The sequence below is a fragment of the Macaca nemestrina genome, chromosome 7 (assembly GCF_043159975.1).
Source record: "Macaca nemestrina isolate mMacNem1 chromosome 7, mMacNem.hap1, whole genome shotgun sequence".
Lineage (NCBI taxonomy): Eukaryota > Metazoa > Chordata > Mammalia > Primates > Cercopithecidae > Macaca > Macaca nemestrina.
This window is the reverse complement of record NC_092131.1, coordinates 161,155,702-161,177,888: the sequence shown is the minus strand read 5'-3', so window position 1 is coordinate 161,177,888 and position 22,187 is coordinate 161,155,702. Positions and strand designations below refer to the sequence as shown.

Below are 22,187 nucleotides of genomic sequence, written 5' to 3'. Positions count from 1 at the left end.
CCCGCCGAGTCTGCAGCAGGCGCTAGGAGGCGCCGTCTACCGGCTTCCAGAGCCCACCGCTCCCTACCCTGGCTCCCGGGGGTGTGGCCGCCGGAGGGTGTGCCGGCCCAGCGTCCCAGGCCCTGCTGGCCCGGCCTCTCCCTCCCTTCTGTCACCGCAGCCGACTGGCCAAGGGCACCAGCCCTGGAGAGGGCTCAGGGCTCAGCCTGGCCAGCTCGGGTATGAGCTCATTCCCCGAGACCACCAGTTCTAGTTCCTGCCCCTCCCCCAAAGGCTCGGGTCGCAGGCTGGGGCCTGGCACCCACCCCAAAGGTTGGGAGGGGGCTCCGAGGCCATCAGGCTCCAGGCCTCCGTTGGCTCTGCCCCCTGGCGCCAGGGAAACAAAGGTTAGGGGCCCAGAGGGAGTTATCTGGCCCCATCCCCACCGGGTGGGGGAAGGGGGACAAGAGGGGGCGCAGTTCCCCTCCACTCTCCCAGCCGTACTGATTCTTCGAGACACTTTCACAGGCGGAAATTCCCAGAGGTCAGAGGAGGGAAACGGTTAATTCCTTTTATTCAATGGGTCCCCCCTACACGCCTCCCCCCAACTTCCTCCCTCCACTTCCCGCCCCCCCTGTGTGAACAGGAAGTGGAGAGGAAAAGGCTCTGAGCGGAGCAGCTGGGAGCAGGAGGCAGGGAGTGGGCGGCGGGCTTGGTGCCAGCCCTGCCCCTCATGCTTAGTTGCCGGAGGGCCAGGCCAGCCGCGGCCTGGGAAAGAACCTGCAGCCCCGCTGGCGAGTGACAGTTGAACCGGGAAACAGCAATGTCCATGCCCCCTTTCCTTAACCTGCTCCCAGGTTACAGGCTGCTGTCCTCAGGGTGCCAGACATCTGCTCAAGAGCCAGCTGCCCTGGCCACCGCAACCCCACCTCCACCACCAGGCTGGGCATCCCGAGGCTGGCAGGCATCTCTTCAGGCAGCCGCCAGTCCTGGCACTGGCTCCCTCACTCAGCCCCTTGGCCCTGCCAGCCCTTTGAAGCTCACGCAGTGCTTCCTGTTTGGGGCGGGCGATGCCAGGGCCCCTCCCCCACCATTGTTCTAGAGAGACCATAGGTCCATCTGTTGCCCCATGGTGGGGCCCCTAGGCAGTGCCACACGGGAGCAGCACCACAAAGGACCCTGCTGGCAGCTTTGCTTATGTGGGGTGAGACTGGGCCCTGTAGCAGGTTGAGGGTGAATGGTGGTCAGAGGCAGGCCTGGGGCAGGCAGTGGGACAGGATGCTAGAAAGTTCTGGTGTTGGGGCAGCTGGAGCCCTCAGCTTTTTCCTCCGCCTGGAGCATGGAGATGATATTCAGGGAGCCATGCATGCTGAAGCCACCAGGAGAGGCCACCATTCTCATGCCTGGATTCCCAAAAGGAAAACTGAGGCAGAGGGGCAAACTTTGGTCTAGGATGAACAATAAAAGGGCCACAAAATAAGGTTGTCATTTCAAGGGGATTGGCCCCTCTCCAGATGCCTGGTAATTGGGTGCTTTCCTCTCCCTGAGCAGCTTTACCGTGGCTCAGCTTTCACCTTGAACCAGCCCTTACTGAGCAGTCAGAAACCATACTGTGAGGTCAGGAGAGGTTGCACGGCCTTAGTTTGGTGGCCAGCAACCCATGTCCACTGAGAATAAGCTTGGGCAGAGAAAAGGGAAAGGGGCACTGGTCTGGCCCCCAGGAAGGTGGTTGCTGCTTCTGGTTCCCAGGCTGCTGTGACCAAAGGTCTGTTTGTGTTTGCCAGGTGCAGAGGCAGGTGCCTGCAGCTCCCCTTCCCTCCATGGCATGATCTCCCAGTTCTGACCCTTGACCTGCTCCCTACCGGCATCCCCATAGGGCTGGAAGGTGAACCCCACTTCCCTCACCAGGTCCTCTGGTTTCTCTTCCCAGGCCAGGACCTAAACTGTTCACAACTCCCAGCAGGCCAGAGCTGCAGAGACCTCAGATAGAGACTGTAAAGTGCTGTGGAAGCCTTGTTCAAATAAAAACGTTCATGAATGTCCAGTACTTGAAATTGATATGCTGAGATTCTCCAATGGAAACTGGGCTGGAGGCACACACACCCCTGTTCACTGAGCCTGTTCTCCTCTCCTAGCTCAATCTCTCTCTCTCTGTTTTTTTTTGTTTTTTGTTTTTTGTTTTTTTGAGACGGAGTCTCGCTCTGTCGCCCAGGCTGGAGTGCAGTGGCTGGATCGCGGCTCACTGCAAGATCCGCCTCCCGGGTTCACGCCATTCTCCTGCCTCAGCCTCCCGAGTAGCTGGGACTACAGGCGCCCGCCACCTCGCCCGGCTAGTTTTTTGTATTTTTTAGTAGAGACGGGGTTTCACCGTGTTAGCCAGGATGGTCTCGATCTCCTGACCTCGTGATCCACCCGTCTCGGCCTCCCAAAGTGCTGGGATTACAGGCTTGAGCCACCGCGCCCGGCTTTTTTTTTTTTTAAATAGAAACAACACCTTGCTGTATTGCCTAGGCTGGTGTACAGTGGCGCGAACATAGCTCACTGCAGCCTTTAATTCCTGGGCTCAAGTGATCCTCCCGCCCCAGGCTCCTGAGTAGCAAGGACTATAGACGCCACACCTGGCTAATTTTTATTTTTATTTTTTGTAGTGACGGGGGTCTTGCTAGGTTGCCCAGGCTGGTCTTGAACTCCTGACTTCAAGCAGTCCTCCCACCTCAGCCTCCTAGAGTGTTGGGATTACAGGCCTGAGCCACTGTGCCTGGCCCCCTATCCCAATAGCTATAAGATGCCAGGATGCCCAGGAACCCAGTTTGACAGACACCGTGCTGCTGATCCCACCTCCTGACTTTACAGCTGCTGAATTGCAGAAGACAAATTGGTAGCTAACAGGAGGCTCCATCCTGGATCCTGCCCCTGTCCATGAGATTCAGCCTTGATTAACGGTGTTCCCATGCTGGTTGTGAGCAGGGCATCATCCTAGGTCCTTCTTTATACTCGTTTTCCATCTCCAGCCAAAATGGGTTGAACTGAGGAACAAGGACATACTCTGTAGAAAGGCAAGTGCAAGTCTCTGCTCTGCCCCTACCAGCCATCAGGCTAATCAAGCCCTTAGAACCTCAATTTCTTCTCCTGTAAAATGGGAATAACTGTTCCAGACCTGGAAAGGCTCTCGCGAGGCTGAAATGAGAGCGGTGCCGCCCATCTGTCAAGGTAGCCCGGGGCCTGGCGCCCAAGCAGCCCCAGGCACTTGCCCTCTTCCTTTTTACTCTGTGCCTCCTTTCTGTAGGCGTGGGACCCTGAGACCTGTCCCAGCCCTTCCCTCACAAGGCCCTCTGACTTCTTCAGATATCTGCGTGGGATTGGAAGAAAGAAGCTTGCTTGAGTAGGTTTTTCTGGTTTCTTGATGAATGGCAATTCTAATGAAAAGAGGTTCAGGATGAGAATGAGAGGAAGCCCACAGGCATGTAGAATATGGCCACAGGTGGGACAAGAGTGCTTCCTTGGGATGGGGGGCTTGGTTCCCTGAAGGAAAGGAGACAGGGCACTACTCCAGCGCCAGGAATCTCATAGGACAGGCCGAGGGGGCTGGGCAGACACCATGCTGGCCGCTGATCAGGCATGACTCCTCTGCCAGCCTGCCCTCGCAGGCCAGCCCAGAACTTGCACAACAGTCGGCCTGGCTGGCACTCTCCCGGGAGCTTCAGGAAGTCCCCCTTGTCCTCCCCTTGACCTTTGACCCCTTGGGCCTGCTGCCGACCAGACCAGAGTATGAGGCAGATGTTCTCTCTTTTACCTTCTGTTCCTGGTCTTTCCCTCTGAGGCTGGAACTCAGAGATACCTCAACCCCCCACCTTCCAGCTCATCCTTCCCCAAGCTCTCAGCACGGACCAGCTGGAGCCTCCACTGGGCTGCTCTCCACGTGAGCCAGTGTGGATCCTTGGCCACAGCCAGCAGGACACATGCAAGTACCCCGATTCCAGACATCCTCACAGGTGCCCTGCCCGACTACCTCCCTGTCCCAGGCCCCAGCAGGTGAAGCAGGAACAGCAGACAGAGCCTCCTTCCCTCCCCGGCATCCTCTGAACAGCCGAAGTTGGAAGAACCCTAGATATTGTTCCACATTAAACTATGCACGCCTCGTGGCACTCAGTTTCACAATCAAATAACTCCCTCTGGTTTTCTAGTGGAATTTTTGCTTTTATTTTATAGGGTTTCTTGGCTTCTTTTTTTTTTTTTTTAAGCAATCAGTCTAAATTTGTCATCACACATCCCCCATTTCCGCCCCTAAGGGCCTCCTTTTCATCCCCTGGAATCTGGAAACCATATGTGTGGGCAGAAACCCCCCAGCATCCCCCACTGCACCCTGGCCCAGCCTGGCCTCCACAGGGACAACCGTGTTAGCTGGGGAAGAGTCTACACTCCACACTGGGGCTAGAAAGGGAGTTTCTCTTTGGACCTTCCCAGCTCAAGCCATGGAGAAGCCGTGTGGTCTAGTGGTTAGGGCTAGAACAGATGGGTTCTGTTCCTGGCAATCTCTTTGACTAACACCAGAAGCCTGGGAAAGTCCCCTTAACACCTAAGGGACTCAGTTTCCCCACCATCTGAGGGGCTCAGAGTTTCACCAGCTAGCTCATCTCCTACCTGCCTTGGTGGAAAGAGTTTTTGATCTGGAATTTCTGCTATGTCACTTACCAGCTGCTTGACCTTGACAAATTGCTTAACCTTTCTGAACCTCAATTTCCTCATCTATAAATTAGAGACTATTATTGTACCTACCACCTGGCTATTGTTGGGATTAAATAAGAAAACATATTCTCAAGGGCCTCGCACCAGACGTACCGTGAAAGCTCAAGAAGCAGGCGTTGTGATTGTTAACAATAAGTAGAAAGGCACAGAGAGGTGGGAGTGTGTTCTCACGAGTCTGCCCTGAGCCAGACCTGTCTGCCACTGCCTCTCCTGCTCTGCCTGCCTTGTCCGGACCTTCCCTGGGCCTCCTCTGCTCTGGAAGGCAAGGATGCGTTACCAGTCATTGTGGATCAGTGCTGAGTCCTGGCTGCTCGTCCCTGTCTCCATGACGACCCCAGCCCCTCCCCTCCTTCCTTCCTCAAGAGCTTTCTGTTTACTGTAAACAGCTGCCCCAGCTCAGCCCTAGCTGATCCCCCCACACCCAGGGCCAGCCAGACCCTCTCTGAACCCGGCCTGGCCTGGTGTGAAGGTCTGCACACTGCTTCCTGGGCTCCACAAGGCCTCAGACAAACTCTGTGTTTCCACCTTGCCTGGCTGGGAGGGGAGAGGAGGAGCGGAGGGGCCTGTTACCTCAGACCAGGGCAGCCAGGGCCTCAGAGACAAGGAACAGATGGGGCGTAATGGAGAAGGACCACACCAAGAGAGTTTGGTGGAGACATCTCTGGCTTGGCCTTAGACTGACCCGGGTTCAAATCCTGGCCTAGATTTGCTCACCGCATGACCTCAGGCTGGTCACTTAACTTCTCTAAGCTTCATTCAATTTATCGATTTGTAAAATGGAGACAATAATACCTCCCTCAGAGGGTTGGCGGCTGGGCAGATTGGTAATAATGCAGGTAAAACCCCTGGCTCAGGTCTTGACACATTGCTAGCCTACAATGATGGTGGCTGGACTATTATTTCACTTTTCAGGTCCTCTCCTTCTGCTCAGCAACTTTGCATAAATCCCTGCCTGTTCCTTGACCTGGCTTGTCTCAATCACACAAGGCTGCACATACATGTGCACAAAACACATATACATGTGTACACAGCAAACATATGAGCTGGGTAATGAAATGAAAACTCACAAGTGTATCTGAGGCACAGGAGACTCAATGAGAGCAGAGGAAGAGTCTGTTTCCTAAGCCCTTCCACAGGCCTGAGCTGGGACACCCATGTGTGCCACCATCACCAGGGCACTATTGACTTCCTCCCTCTTCCTCCACTTGGTGTCCAGGATTGCGCCCACCCTCCCTGCCCAGTGGAGCACAGTGCAGGGATACAGGGAACGCTCTATGGGATAGCTCCCCTTTCCTGCGGGCCAAGCTTTCAGGGCAAGATGGTCTGGGATGTGAGGCTCCTGGCTCGCAGCTCCTGATGGGTCCAAGTTGGCTCCCTTGACTCACCAGCATCCTTGGAAGTGCTGGCTAATTAACGCTGCCTTGTGAGATGAGATTTAGACCTGCCATTTTTCTTACCACCAGGCCCGCCCAGCAGCCCTGGGGCAGAACCTGGGGTTAAGCAGGGGCATTCATCGATTTGAGTCATTCCCCACAAGCCCATGAGTAAGTATGGTGCTGGATTTCCAGACCCCTGTCCCCTCCCTGAGATCCCTGTTGGGGTCTTCCAGGGCTGGGTCTCTGTTGGTTGCAGGTACAGCCCTGGGGTTCTCTTGAGCAGGGCGTGGCGGCTGGCGGCTTTCAGGCCTAGCTAACTCCACTGCCCCCACATGGTCTTGCCCACAACCAGGCCTAACTCCAGCGTTTGTGTGCTCATCCCAGCCTGGCTGCATGAGAAAGGAGAGGAGCCCCCAGTACTGAAGTCAGCCCCGCGGGTTGGGCTGGAAATTCCCCACTTCTTACCTTGGCCGCTTGAGGAAACAGCCTCCCGGCAGAGGGCCGCCTCCCGCCAGGGACTTTTCTCCTGGGGATGACATGGAATGCAGTGCAGCTGCAGGGACCCCAGCCTCACTGAGCCACACATCGACCAGCCTGAGGGGCAGGGGAGTATGTCGGTCACACAGGACCACTCTCTCCCTTGCAGGGAGCTTGGCAGCAGACCTAAAGGGGGAACAGGGAGAAGGAGGCCATGTGGACTAGTGGTGGCCAGGAATGTCCAGACTGCTGCGTGGTTCTGTACCTGGAGCTCACCAGCCCTTCCTCCACACTCCCTTTCCCCACCCCAACACCCAGCCTGAAACTGGCTTCCAATAGGATGGAAAGCCCTCACTGATCTTCCAGGATGGTGGTCTCCAGACTTTTTTTTTTTAAAAAAACAAATGGGGGTCTCACTATGTTGCCCAGGCTGGTCTTGAACTTGGGGCCTCGAGTAATTCTCCTGCCTTGGCCTCCCAAAGTGGAGATTACAGGCGTGAGCCACTGTGTCTGGCCTCCCAAACTTTTTTTATTGTGAATATTTATGCATACACTACAGTAAAAACACATATTAAATATTATTAAAGTTTTATTTATTTATATACATTTTTGGAGACCGAATTTTGCTTTTGTTGCCCAGGCTAGAGTGCAGTGGCACGGTCTCAGCTCACTGCAACCTCCGCCTCCCAGGTTCAAGCATTTCTCCTGCTTCAGTCTCCCAAGTAACTGGGATTACAGGCGCCCGCCACCATGCCCAGCTAATTTTTTGTATTTTTAGTACAGACGGGGTTTCACCATGTTGGCCAGGCTGGACCGGCTGGTCTCGAACTCCTGAATTCAGGTGATTCACCTGCTTCAGTCTCCCAGATTGTTTTTTAACTAAAAAATAAATCAAAATAGAAATCATATTTCCTCCCATCCCCCCAACAAATGCCTCACTGGCCCCATACAGGCCACTGTGGAGCCCACCATGTGGATAGAGGAAGACAGAGAGCCTCTCGGAGCAGACCATCACCCTACAAGAGGATCCAGGGCACGAGAGAGCGACTGATTTTCTTAATCCATTGCCAACCACATTGAGTAACCCACATCTGAAGCCGTTCTATTTGTTGTTGTTAACTTGAAATGAAACTTGGTCATCTTAGGCAAGGCCCTGTTGCTGTGGTGGTAGTTGTGCTGCCAGTTCCTACCCCAAAGGCCCAGGCAGCCTGTCCCATCCTAGGACCACAGCACCCAATGTAGAAAGTGAGAGTTTATCAAGGAAGAACACCCAGCCTGTTTGTGTGTGTGTGAGTGTGAGTGTGTGTGCACATGTGTATGTGTGCGTGCACGTGCTGGCCCAGAGTGTGTCACTCTAACAGAACCTGCCCGGTGATGGCCTCTGCTTTCTGGTCTGCTCGTCTGGGAAGCCTCACTTGTGTCACACAGGTACTGAGACACCTGCATTAACCCATCTGATGGAGTCATAGGAACCCCTGACATTGAACTAGAATCTTTCTCTCGTCTACATCCTCACCACATCATGGCTGTTTAGGTAGGTGAGGCAGGCATCAATTTGTCCATGGTGGCGGGCAGGGGGCGCCCACGGCACAGAGAGGTTCGGGAAATTGCCCAAAGTGACACCATCTGGTGGAGCTGGGTCTCGCGTGTGCTCACACCCTTCCTAGGTGTCTTTTCTCATGTTCTGCCATCCTGGTCCCACAGGGCTGCTTGACAGTTCAGAATTCTGGCCTGGGAAGAATCAGTTCCCAAGGACCCTGGGACCTTTCTCCTGTAGCTGCAGGGCAGCCTGCCCTTCCTGCCCCACTAGAGAGAAGGCAAGCCCAGGACCCTCTCCCTGTCCTGAGACATGTGGGCCGGTGGATAACAGTCTCCGCAGGAGCAGGGTCCCTGCTGGTAGAGGAGAGAGGCCTGACTTTTCTGCTAAGGCCAGAGTTGCCCCTGGCTCCAGCTCGCCTGACTGGATCTGGGGCCAGGGCTTCCTCCTTCACTCAAAAGCTCGGCCCTCTGAGGGTGGCAGGGCGGGAGGGTGAAGGGCTCAACCTCTCCAGCCCCTCCCCCCCTCGCTGACAGCTGTAATCTGCTTGGGAAAATCTCTTTTTTTTTCTGCACAGGAAAAAATATTAGTTGTCCCGATAACAAGGAAAACAAAATCTAGCGCAGGGCATCAGAGACTTCCTGAGGCGGGAAACAATGTCCAGTGGAGAGCTCAGTGGAGAAGGCCCGAGCCGGGAGGCCAAGGGGGAGCTGAGAGAGGACACTGGTCCAGTCCTATCCGGCCAGGGGGAGGGGCATGACAGATCGAGGAACTCGGAAAAAAGATTTCCCCCCAAAACCTTGAAGTCTGGGCTGTTGAGCTATATCCGGGAAATGATTCAGGAGCAGAGCACGTCCCTGCCTGGGGCCAGGCCCCATTGGCTCAGGTGCTCCGGGTCTACCTTTTTTCCCTCCCAGTCCCCAGCCTGCTCTCCCAGGTGCTACTCCCGGCCTGGAGGCCTGGAGAGTGAGGCAGTAGCGGAGGTGGTAGCTGAGGCCACAGGTGCCCCATAGGCAACCCACGCCCCCTCCCGCCCCCCCGGGGCATCTTGCTTTGTCTGCCCACAACTGCTTCCCTGGGTAACTTTCCACTAAGGGAGGGGGTCAAGAAGATGAGGACCTCTCCAAAGGCCTGGAGACTCTGGTCCCCTCCACCTCTACCAGGAGACTGTGGCAGTGGGCAGCGGTTCTAGGAGCTTGCCATGGGGGTGCTTATGAGGGAGGGGCTCCAATCCCAACTGCCTAGCCGTGGATGCGGGGACACTGGGCTGTTGGGTCCAGTGGGCGTGGCCTCTGAGCACTGTGGGCCTCAGCGAAGGGACAGGAGGAGGAACAGGAGGCCCTGTGCTTCCAGGTAGCAGTACCCCTCAACCCTAGCTGCACACTGGGTCACTGGAGAGCTTTTGGAAAATACCAGTGCCTCCAAGGCCTCATCTCAGAACAGTTCTATCAGGGTGCCCACAGGAGCTACTCAGGTGATCCTGTTGCATGGCCAGGGAAGAGAACTCCTGCTCCACAGCCCTGTAACCCTTTGGTCGATTTCTGGCTGGCCCCTTCCACCTCTGCCAGCAGAACTGGCCCCTCCGTTTCAGATTGGAGCCCCTCAGAGATGCCCACCTAGCCGGTGGCTGCCCGAGGTGCCCACAGAGTTCCCTGCCCCAGTTGGAGGCCAGTTGTCCAATCCAATAGCAGGTTCTGGGTTACCCCCACTCCCTCCCTCTGCTCCTTCTCTTTCCCCCTGGGCAATGATGCTGGGGCCTTTGTTCTCAGCCAACAGGAGTGTGACCAGAAACCTACCCGCAGTTTAATTACAGTCCCACTCAGTGGCCATAGGCTGGCCACGGTCCTCATTCAGCCTGTAGCTAGGCCAGCCTGGCGCAGTTCCTCCCCACGTCCCAGGGTCATGCCAGCTTTGTTCTCAGGAGGACCCGGTACTCCTTCCCGCCCAGTGCCTCAGCCCTTGCTCTGCACAAGGCCCTTGGGGAGGTGCAGAGGGAGGCCTGGGCTCTGAACACAGAAGCTGGGACCTTACCCAAGCACGGGGGGCCCTGGCAGGGTGCTGACGCTGTTGCTTGCTGAATCGTGGGCTGACACAGTAAAATCCTTGAAGTCAGAGAGGTGATTTCTGGTCCATTTTTGATTGGTTACAAGCATGTACCAGTCACCTACTAAGCACTGGGTCTGTGGGGGGATATGCAGAGGGAGAAAGTCATAGTTCCTGCTCTCCAAGGCCTTTTCAAGGCAGAGGGAAGCACAGTGCTTACAGTAATGAGCTACCACAAGGTAGTACCATTTCTATTCCCCGCAACCTTTCCAGGAACTCCCCACTGGCATGGCATAGGGAATATTATTAAGTGAAATATGTTAAGTGAATATTTGTTACTTAAGTAGAGCATAGAATGTCCCTTCTCTGGCATTACAGATAGAGGGAGACATCTCAGGGGTCAGGGACAGAATGAGTTTCAATTGCATCAAATGTTGGAGAAGGCCAGTCGCGGTGGCTTACACGTGTAAGCCCAGCACTTTGGAATGCCGATGGGGGCAGACTGCTTGAGCCTGGGAGTTCAAGACCAACCTGAGCAACTTGGTAAAACCCCATCTCTACTAAAAATACAAAAAATTAGCTGAGTGAGGTGGTGGGCACCTATAGTCCCAGCTACCTGGGAGTCTGAGGTGGGACGATCACCTAAGCCTGGGAGGTGGAGGCTACAGTGGCCTGCGATCCTGCCACTGCACTCTAGCATGGGTGACAGAATTTATATAAATATATATATATATATAGCCATGTTGGAAGAGGCAGAGGATGGAATGAACCCGGAACTGCAAGCTCACCATAGAGGAGCACTCACTAAGATCCCTTTTGGTTCCTGGCCGGGCTGTTACTAGCTGAGGGGGCTTGCAAGTCCCTGGGGTCTGTCTAGAGGGCCTCTGCTCAAGTGGTCTTGCCCACCTGGAGGTTCACCAAAGCCTGAGAAGCAGGACCACAGAGCAGGCTTTTTTCTCCTCTTACGGGGGGCTTCTTGCTCTAGGATTCCCAGGGGTCTCTCCTTTCCCTCCGGAGGAGCCCAACACAGCCCTTTCCCCCACTGAGGTATTTTCCAAACAGGTGGAGGATGCTGTGGCCCAGTAGCCACCTGGCTGCGGGAGAGGGGAAGCCCAGTGCACGTCCCTGCGGCTTCTCTCAAGCTGCGGCTGCTCCTCACGAGCTTAGGCTCTGACCCTTGGCCTGGGCAGTGGGCAGCAGCTTCAGGAGCTTGGAGTGAGGGGGCTTATGAGGGAGGGGGTCCAGTCCCAGCTGCCTAGCTGTGGGTACTAACAGGCCATGCTGGGGCGGGGTCGGGGGGGCAAATAGATTGAGGGGGGCACCACCACCTGCTTTTCCTTGTTTTGTTTTCAGGGCACTAATTACTGTGCTGAGCTCCGAGCTGCCTAATGAGGCCGTTTGGATTTCCTGTTGTTCTGGCTTCCCAAGACCCTTAAAGGGCCAGCATGGAACTGAGAGTGTGATCTGGGTGGGACACCAACTCCTCTGGTGGGGGTAAGCACAGAGGGGCTATCCCCGGATTTGGCTTGAATGCCAGGGGCAGTGAACGGATGAGGGGCTGGTCCAATTCGCTGCTCCCACGCCTCTGTGAGTACCCGCTCAGAAGTGCCCGTGCCGGAAGCAGGAGCTTCAGAGTTGCGTAGCCTGGCCAGGGCATGGGGTGGGGAGGGGGAGGCAAGGAGGCCAGGGCTGAGGAGGAAAGGCTGGTGATGTCACCAGTGCCCAGACTGTGAGAACCGCTGCAGCCCCAGGCAGGAGGGAAACGCTGTGATGTCCTGCCTCCCCACTGGAAAATAAACACTTGTTGTCTGAGCGGGCAGCACCACTTCCAGAGGGGCAGGCTGGTGAGCCTAAGGGCCCAGAAACAGGCCCGAGCCCAACGTTGGGCAGAGATCTTTGCCCAGGCTGGATGCAGGAAGGTCAGGCTGCCCCCCACCTAGCCCCACTGTTACACACCACCCAGCAAGGTCCATGGGCTGTGCTGGTCCCCTCTGCACCTTAGGGCTCTTCTGTGCATGCAGAGGAGCTGAGCGTGGCTGAGCCCACTTCCTCAATGGACTGGCAGGGCAGGAGGGCACTCATTTGCCCGCCTGTGTCTGCCTCCTATTTGGGGCACAGCCTCTGCCCCAGGACCTATCCCAAGTGCCTCTCAGGCTGCCCCAGGCTGTGAGTCCCCTGGGCCCCTAGTATGCCTGGCCTGCAGCACCCTCCCCCCCAGACAGGGTGACGACATTGTTGTTCTTATACGGGGCCTTCCGCCTGAAGTTCCGGCTCTGCTAAATGGTGGGAATGAGGGTCCACGGGACAAAGCCAGCCTGGTTCCCGCAGCCATCTCAGAATGGACGGAATCCCCATTGTGTGCGGGCGCCTTGTGCCCACCCTCCCCTTACCCTCGCCGGACGTTGCCAACAAACAGCTCATTGAGCCCAGGGAGGGGCCCAGGAGACAACAATGTCCCCCAGCCGGCCAGAGCAGTGAACTCAGCTAGGGGTGGGAGCTGCCACGGAGGCTGGAGGGTGATGATCTCAGCCTGGGAGACCTGAGTCTGACCTAGGTCTGGCCTCCCTGGTGAGGGTGAGAAGGGCTGACCTGGCGGCCTCACCCTGGCTGCTCCACCCCCAGCTCGAGCTGGAAGCTTCTCGTGGCCCAGCCTAGGGGGCCAAGCAGGTACAGCAGGCTGTCCACAGGACCCAGCAGAGCCATCCCAGGCCCAAGGGGCTAGTGGACCCTCCCTCTTGCAGTGCCATTCTGGAATTCCCTCCGCAAGGCCTAGGCCAAAGCCCTCCCAAACCATCAGCCCAGTGCCAAGCATGTGTCGGGACTTTCAGATCCACAAGAGGCTGCACTTTCTGTAACCAGGACTATCTAAAGAGCATGGAGCACCCTGGAGAGGGGGTGAGAGTCCTATCCCCAGAGGTATTCAAGTCATTAGTTATTGAATGTGGTGTTGGTCCAAGTGCCCTTCAGAGCTCACCTCACCCTGAGCTTCTAACATAGGGCCCCAAATCATTCCCCCAAGGTACCTCTGGACTCCCTTTTTGCGTTCCAGGCTTGAGCCAACCTTTCTCCTCTTCCAGGCAGTCTGGGCTGCCAGGAAGGGCCTCGGGCCTCTAAGGGGAAAAGGAGGCAGGGGAGAGGGCTGACCAGGACAGCAGCATGGCCAAAGCTGCCCCTACTTTCAGTATGGTTGCCAGGGAAGCCCTGATGCCAGTCTCATGTTTGCAGGGGCCTGTCTGGAAAGCAGAGGGTGAGAGGAGAGAGAAGCTGCCTTCAGGGAAAATGTGGAGTCTATCTCAGCCAGTCATCAGGCCTCTGGCATTCTCAGGTGCATAGGAGCCACCAACTCAGGGATAGGACTCAGAAATAAGTGCTCACCTGGTCACCAGCCACAGATAAGAAATGTTCCTAGCTGCCTCTGGGCTTCTTTCTGTACCTCCCTGCTCCAGACTACCCTGCATACTAGTGCTAGAGAGCATGCAGAGGGCACTCTCCTCTGTCAAGAACCCACAGGCTCCCTAGCACCTATCAATCAAATCCAAATTCATCTGCCTGCTGGGTTTCCATGCCACAGCTATGTAACTTCATGTCCCCCCCTCCACAGGCAAAGTCTCTGCCATATGAAGCCAAATGAAGCCATACTTGTTTCATTTGCACCCAGATCCTTTGCCTCTCTTCATTCCCCCACCAGGAATGCCCCTCTTGTCTTTTTTTTTTTTTTTTTGGGGGGGGGATGGAGTCTCGCTTTCTCACCCAGGCTGGAGTGCAATGGCATGATCTCGGCTCACTGTAACCTCTGCCTCCCAGGTTCAAGCAATTCTCCTGCCTCTGCCTCCCGAGTAACTGGGATTACAGGCGCCCGCCACCACACCTGGCTAATTTTTGTAGTTTTAGTAGAGACAGGGTTTCACCATGTTGCCCAGGCTGGTCTTGAGCTCAGGCAATCCGCCCGTCTCAGCCTCCCAAAGTGCTAGGATTACAGGTGTGAGCCACCGCACCCACGCCCCTACCCCCTTCTCTTTATCTAAATTCTATTCTTTTTCCAGGCCCAGTGTAATCCCTCCTCCCCTACAAAGCCTCCTGTAACCCTCGGGGCCCCAGTTCCTCTCTGAAGCCTGTTCCACAGGTTATCACACTCCTTTTCATGTGCTTCTATCTCATTTCCAGCTGCTGTGAACAACAAGGGCTGAATTTTATGTTCCTCTGTGGCCTTACTAACCCGAGCCCAGTGCTAGGCATGTGGTAGACCTCATCCACAACTGAGTGGCTGATGGACCCAAACTCTGCATATGCACATCACACACACACAGGGTCCTGGGAACACTAACCATGGGGCCTATAGGGCCATGCCCCAGATAGAATGTACCTTTGGCATGTCTTCTTTTCTCTTGGTGGTGGTTTTGATAGACTTGTCCCAGGTCTCCCCAGCTTCCTCCTTACCTGGAGAAAGAGTGTAGTAAGGGGATGGGGGTTAAGCCACAGGAGGAGAGGAGGGGAGGCAGGAGAAGGGAGTCAGCCATGGGGAAGCACAGGGATCTCAGCAGCCACAATGGCTCCAACAATAGCAGTGTTCACGCTGCCCAAGCAGGACTCATGAGACTGGGGCAAGTGGGCTCAAGTGTGGATACCTATATCTTTTCTTTTCTTTTTCTTTTTGAGACAGAATCTTGCTCTGTTGCCCAGGCTAGAATGAAGTGACATGATCTTGGCTCACTGCAACCTCTACCTCAATGGTTCAAGGGATTATCCTGCCTCAGTCTCCTAAGTAGCTGGGATTATAGGCACCCACCACCACACCCAGCTAAATTTTTTTAATTACTATTTTTAGTACAGATGGGGTTTTGGCATGTTGGCTAGGCTGGTCTTCAAACTCCTGGGCCCAATGATTTGCCCACCTTGGCCTCCTGTGCTGGGATCACAGGTATGAGCTACTGTGCCTGGTTGATGTCTATTTATTTATTTTATTTACTTTTATTTTTATGGTTTTGGGACAGAGTTTTGCTCTTGTCACCCAGGTTAGAGTGCAATGGCTTGATCTTGACTCACTGCAACCTCTGCCTCCCAGGTTCAAGCGATTGTCCTGCCTCAGCCTCCCAAGTAGCTGGGATTACCGGCACCTGCCACCACGCCCGGCTAATTTTTGTATTTTTAGTAGAGATGAGGTTTCACCATGTTGACCAGGCTGGTCTTGAAGTCCTGACCTCAGATCCATCTGCCTCAGCCTCCCAAAGTGCTGGGATTACAGGCGTCAGCCACTGTGCCTGATTGATACCTGTCTATTTCTAAACATACAGAGTTGGTGGAGGCTGTTACTGAAACCCCTGGTGCTAAACACCCTAACTACACTGTCGCTTGGGAAATTCTCTATGAGCTCCCAGATCTAAAATCCAGCCTGCCCCTTTGCTGCAAAATTTGTGTGGCTGGACAGCTCCACTGGGCTTGATTTTCTGAGAGCTGCACCCAGAGGGATGGCGGCAGGAGAGGCAAAGTGAGCTTGGCTCACAGTGGTCTAAACGTTGTCCGGAAAACTGCTTGGGGCTCCCAGGGAGCCTAGCTCCTGGTGCCTCCAGGTCTCTCTGGACTTCTTCCCTGGGGAAAGTCTAGACACAAGGAGAATTCTCTGGGCTGGGGTTTCTTTGCTAATCACAGGCAAGGCGAGTTACTCATTAGCAAGCATCAACGTGCAATTCTCATCAGTTCAGGGGAGAGTTCAACCTGGATTAACAACTGGGATCCACTGTATAGACACTCTGTCATAGGAAGTTCTCCCATACGTCTAACCTAAATCCTTCCTGCCACAATTGAAGCCTGTTTCCTCTCATTCTGACTGTGGTGGGAGAAGGAGACAGCCGGTCATCATCCTCTGCTTAAGACCCATCACCTACTTGACCATGGCAGTGGGATTCCTCCTCAGCCTTCTCCGGAAACAGTGGCCTGCCTGCTCAGGCCGTTGTTCACAGTTGGCATCTGTCCCCCGACTCTCCCCGTTTCTTTCTCTGTGTCTGAGAGTATTTGAAACATGACTTCCTGGTTCAGGCTTGACCCTTCTTTCCAGGGAGTCTGCTGGGGAGCAGGGCCGATCTAAGTACAGCCCACTCCCAGGATGCCCCAATGGGAGAGAGTGAGGTGTGGCCCCATCCCCGCCTTATGCTTGCTTCAAGTCCTGGGTGGCAGCTGGGATCAGAGATCAGAGGCTATGTGGAAAAATGAGGAAAGGTCAGGGTTTCTTCCAGGAGATGAATTGTCACTCAGTGGGGTGAAGGCGGAGGACACGCAAGGACCTGGGGACACCAAGAGATTGGGGCAGTCATGGGCCTGGATGCTAATGGAAGGCCAGAGCCAGAGGAGGGGTGTGAAGCTGCAGGGGAAGGTGGGGCTGGGAGAGCTTCCCAGCTGGCAAAGGTCACAGAGGAAATAGGTTTCAGGGATGGGCAACCAGTATCCTGAGAGGGGGCAAGAGGAGAGGACAGTGAGGTGAGCACAGCCAGGGTGGAGGATGAGCAGGTAAGGAAGCTTTTACAGGGGAGGCAAAACCTCAGGGTAGGGAGGCAGGTCCAAGAGGTGGCTGAACCCCTGCTTTCAGGTCAGGCTCTGCTCCCCCACCCCACCATGTCCTTCAGCACAAGTTCTCTTTTGCCCCAGTGACTCCCAGCAATGCTTTGCCCTGTGCCCTCCATTCTCTGACCCTACAAGACCTCTCAGAGGCCTCTGAGCCCTATAGGATCCAGGTGGGGAGGCAACGACAGGCCCAGGCCAGGTCTCCCACCTAGGGGTCTTCATGCAGAGGCTGCCCTGAGCCTTCCCTCCCTTTCCCTGAGCCTCCCTGCTTGCTGGCTAGGGTAGGGACAGGAAGGAGCTAGGGAAGGGGAAGCTGGGGGCTCTGGGAAAGTTGCTGCGGAGGCTGCCCTAAACCCTGGCCTGCTCCATGGCTGGAAATACCCACTGCGTGGCTCCTGGCCCTAGCTTTCCAGGCATTCCCTGGGTTTGGCAAATGAAGCTGGGGCAGCTGCCGGGTCACCATAACTCAAGCCCTTGCAGCAAGGCCTATCTAGGCTTCTCCGGCCGGCAGGTCTTCACCCTGCCCCCTCTTCTTTCTCTCCTGCTGACCAGCACCCAGGAGGCCTGGAGAGAATGTCTACCGGCCATGAGTCATGGTTAGAAGATGCTTCTCATGTGGAGGACCATCAGCTTCTCCTCTCTTGGGCCCATTGTCTCTGCAGACCCAAGCTGTTCTTCTCCAGAAGAAGACGGCCCAGTCTATACCAGTTACCCCAGTGCCAGGCAGCTCCTGCAGTGGAGCTTCTGAGAAGGCAAGGGAGTCTGCAACTAGCCTAGGCCCTCGGGCTCCTGGGGAACCTGGGAGGAGGAGACGGGAGGCCCTCCTGGTCTTGTGAGAAGCAAGAGCAGGGACTCTGTCTCCTGCCAAGGGTCCCATCCACTTGGATATCCCTTCTTTGGCACATTTGTGTCATGAGCCATCCGCCAGTGGACCGTCCAGCCCGGTCAGTTTGCTCTCTTGGTGACACAGAGAGGGCTGATCTGCCAGGACCTCCAAGGACCAGGGCAGAATATGCCCCTCTTTCTTGCCACAGGCCTCGGCTCTGAACTGCCACCATGAAGGAGGGGGGATTCCAATTTAAAACCTACACTTGGCCCTGGCAGGAGTGCCGTCTTGGTTTCCAAAGGCCAAGACTGTGAGCGGTTAGTTCCTCCAAACCTTCATATCTTCCCCAAACCCATTCTCAAAGCTCTAGTCTTCTCCCTCTAGTCAAGAACTTTGTCACACCCTTTCGCCACAAAAAGGACCTCAAACAGTTGGCTTTTTCCACAGGGTCTGGATCCCTTCTGAGCCTTACCTAACTTTCCTCTTTTTCCCCACCCTCTGCTCCTCATGCCTCATCCCTTAAGAGCGTTTGTCTTTGGTTCTCCTTTTTCCTTCATTTCCTTCTGGAACTTATTTGCAGTCAGGGAGCTCCCCTCCACTCCAAGTCTGCCCCTGGCTGCCTGGATGTCACCTGGGGGAAAGGAAATGACTGTTTATTGGGTTGCATGAATGCATAATCTGATACAGTCCCTCAGCCACTCTCCAGGGCTCCAAGGTTGTTATTATTGTTATTATTACTATTACTATTATTATTTGAGACAGAGTCTCGTTCTGTCACCCAGGCTGGAGTGCAGTGGCATGATCTCTGCTCACTGCAACCTCTGCCTCCCAGCTTCAAGCAATTCTCCTCCCTCAGCCTCTTGAGTAGCTGGGATTACAGGTGAACACCACCATGCCTGGCTAATTTTTGTATTTTTTTTTTTGGTAGAGACGGAGTTTCACCATGTTGGCCAGGCTGGTCTTGAACTCCTGACCTCAAGTGATCCGCCCTTCTCAGCCTCCCGAAGTGCTGGGCTTACAGACATGAGCCACTACACCCGGCCATCCCTATTATTATTATCCCATTGCACAGATGAGAAAACTGAGTGTAGAGCTAGAGTTAAGTTACAAGCCCAAGACCACATGGTTAGGAAGTGCCAAGAAGCAGGTCCATGTTAGGCTTATTCACCAGACTCACCTGGGGAGTGGGGAGGGACCCGTTCCACTTGCCTCCTCCCCATCTCTGCTCAGTCCCCCTGAGGGAGATTCTTCAGAGTTTGACCTCCCTCAGCGCCCATGCCCTACCCTTCCTTCTAACCGGGACCCTTCTTATCATCAGTCACTGCATTCTGTTCCTCCCTTGAAGCCCCCAGATGAGTTCTCAAGGCCACCAGCAAGTCATCACCTTCCTCTCTCCTCGGCCAGTGTCAGGCCTGTTCTATGGGGAACCCACTCTGTCCCGCGGGAAAAACCCGCAGCAGGCGGTTCCTTGTGGGGGCTCCAGAGAGAGGTGAAGGAGGCCACGCGGGGCACCGCCCGCTGAGCGGGAATCCCGTCCCTAACCGCTGGCGCCCCTCGAGGGGAGGGGCGAGGGCGGAGGTGGTTCTGCTGCGGCATCTGTCCCAGGCGGGCGGGAAGCTGCTGCATTAAATTGTAAAATCGATTTATTGACCGGCAGGTGCGAGCAGCGGCAGATGGAGAGTAGCCCTGCCGGGGCGCATCTGCGGGGAGCGGCGGCATCGATCCCGGCCCCCCTCTGAAACCCGTCGGTCCTGGGCCTTTCTCGCCAGCTCACTCCCAATTGTAGGGCCAAGGTCCTCGAAACTGCGGCGCCTGAGTGGCTAGGGTAGCTCGACTCCCTCCCCCCACACCCTCCTGGCCTCAGGCCCCGGGCTGCGCCCCCACGGCTGCCAGGCTCTGCCAGTCCCACTGCCCCAGTTGGCACGCGGCGGGCCGGGCTGACGCGTGGCAGCGCCCTGCGGCAGATGAGGCACGCGCCGGCCTCATTTCAATGTGAATGGATCGAATGGAGCAGCCATGTGGCAGCAACAGTTTGCAAATCTCCACGCCTTCTGTGCAGCTCCCCGGCCGCCGCTCCCTACACGTGGCCCCTTCTCCGCAGCGACCGCGGCGGCGCCCCTCAAGGCTTAAGCGCCCCGCCCAAGCCAGGCCTGCTTCGCCGCCCCTGGTCTGCCCAGCGGGCACGGTGGCCCGGCCCCCACCAAGTTCCTACCCGGGTGCAGTGTGCCCCGCGAAGAGCGCCGTCCCCTGGGAGGGGGTTGGGGAGAGGAGAGGCAAACCGCGCTGAAGGTCTCCGAGCTGCGCCTGCGGCCCTGGGGAGGGCACGGAGGCTACGCTGCCGGGAAGGAGTCCCGAGGCTCTACGCGGCTCCCGTTGAACCCCAATAACCCGGGGTCAGCTTGGGGACACGGCTGGAAGGCGACCTTGGCGTTTCCCGGTCCTCAGTGCCGGTTCTTCCGGCTGGGGGACAGTGCGCAATGGCTAAGCGTAGGGGGACAGCAGAAGCAGAAGGCCTCTAGGGGCAGAGGCGGTGGGCTTTTCGTGAAGCCAGGCCTCGACCCTGCACCCGCTTCCGACGTTGGGGAGTGTTGAGGGTGCGGTCGGATTGAGGAACTCTGGGCCTGCGGAGGGTCAGTGGTCGTTCCGACTCTGGGTCTACCTGTGCACCCTCTCCACGGTGTTGTGAAGGGTCTGCGTCAGGGGCGGGGGCAGCCGACTTCGACGGGGGTCCAGCCCCACGGTGATCCGTGGCCTCCCATCGCCTCTCAGCCTTCTGCTCCAGTGAGCCCCCAGGATGACGCGTGTAGCGTTCTTCCGCCCGCCAGTCCTAAAGTCCCGAGTGGGAGAAGAAGGGAAAAGCAGCCCCAGCTGCGGGGCGGAGAGAAACACTTGCGGCCTTCGCATTGGGCTTCCCACCCGCAGCGTGACCCTCTCCTGCTCAGCAAATGTGGGCAAAGCTCGACCGCAGCGTGTGGGAGCGCTCGTAGGTACTCAGGGCCAAGGGTGGCAGTGTCCTAGCCCAGGAATGAGCTTCTGGGACAGCGCCTCCGCAAATAGGTGTTTCATGAATGTCTTTTGATGCTGAGAATTTAACCCTTTCCTCTTCTGGTCAGAGCCTTTCTAGATCTCTGGGATCCCCTGGGTTCCGCCTCTCTGAAGATGATAATCCCAACTTTTGTTAGGTCCTTGATAATTTGCAAAGTACATTTGGGCACATTAGTCTGGGCGTGTATGAGGGAAGAGAGTGTTCCAGATTTTCCAGTATTGGGAGAGATGCCTTGTGTGGGACTAGAAGTCTCCCTTGAGGGTCAGGTAAGCAGGGCCAGCGCCAGAAAAGGAGGGTGTTTTTATTAACTCCTGGGCCAGGATTTGGAGTTGAGAGAGGACAGGGCTAGGTAGGGCTAGATGCCAGCTTGGAGGAGAGCAAGCAGCACCCGCTGGCATCTTAGAGAGGCAAGTCCAGGGATCCATAGGGTATAGGCGGAGAGAAGATCTGGGAGCCCACTTGCCAGGAGCGCCGGGAGGCACGCCCCGGACTCCCCCTCCCTCGGGCCTGGGACTCCGCCTGCCCATAACCTACATTAACTCCCGAGCGCAGCCTGGGCCCATCTGCCGCCCCGCCCCACCTCGGTTCCCCACGCCAACCCGCTCGCGCCAGATGGTGACTGGGAGGGGTGGCCGTGCGTGGGGGACCCCGGAGCCCGTCTCCTCACCTCGCCCCTCCCCCAACCCACGCTCCCAACCTCTTGTTTCTCATCCTTCCCCCCCCCACCCGCCCCCGAGTCCTCCACCACCACCACCCAAGTCAAAAAAAAAAATCAGACCATGCTCGGCATTGGCAGCTGTTGGGCTCCTCGCCGCTCCCCCACCCTTACCGCCTCCCCCGGGTTCGCGCAGCGTCCCGGCTCCCCCCCGCGCTGATCTTATCGCCCGACTACAGCCATCACCTCGCCGGCGGGCTGACAGCTGAAGACACAGGGCCCCCGCCGTCCTCAGCGTCGCAAAGAGAGAGCTCCCCGGCACCCCCCAGACTGGGAGAAGCCGGCCCTCCCCGGTCTGCGGCCTCCGGGGATCACGCCGGGTTCCGAGAAAGCAGCTGCGCTGCTGTCGCTTGGAGGAGTGGGGCCACCCGGGGGACCCTCGCGGGCGAGACTTGTGAAGCCACCTGAAACTCAAACAGCTCCGCACACCTCCAGTTCCACCCCACATCCCGCCTTAGGAGGCGAGGACCCGGGCCGACCCGGCCTCAGTCCCTCACCTTGATTCTCCAGTGGCCTGAGCCAACTCTGGCGTCAGGAGAGTTCCTTCTTGCCCCAGCGGAGCGACAGGGCGCGGCCGGGGGCTTGGGGCTGCTGGGGTGGGGGGAGGCAGTGGGCGCAGGAACTAAAGCGGGACCCAGGTGAGGGGACGCGCTGGAGGCGGGGCCAGAACCTCATTACCATACAGCTGAGGACGCGCCCCCCTCCTACCTCCGGGACCACGCCCCGCCCTCCCCCACCTCAGGGACCACGCGTCTGGGTCTCTGGCACGCGCCAAGCCCTGGCAGGGGGCAGAAGGGAGAAGGCACGCGCTGGGCACACCCCCGCAGCTAGAGAGGGAGACGCCCAACAGGTGCACAGAAAGGGCCCGGAGCCTTAGACCCTTAGCC

The 22,187-nt window shown here is 56.7% G+C and overlaps 2 long non-coding RNA genes across 2 annotated transcripts; one reads left to right on the top strand and one right to left on the bottom strand.

Annotated features, from left to right (window-relative positions):
• The first annotated feature begins 228 nt into the window (after positions 1-228).
• On the top strand, positions 229-2,017 carry LOC139355461 (uncharacterized). The gene is made up of 2 exons (XR_011606141.1): positions 229-1,183; positions 1,910-2,017. It is a non-coding gene; the product is annotated as an uncharacterized lncRNA (long non-coding RNA).
• A 7,692-nt stretch (positions 2,018-9,709) lies between these two features.
• On the bottom strand, positions 9,710-17,447 carry LOC105492067 (uncharacterized). The gene is made up of 3 exons (XR_011625428.1): positions 16,041-17,447; positions 14,522-14,595; positions 9,710-10,295 (listed from the first exon to the last, which is right to left on the bottom strand). It is a non-coding gene; the product is annotated as an uncharacterized lncRNA (long non-coding RNA).
• Positions 17,448-22,187: the final 4,740 nt, after the last annotated feature.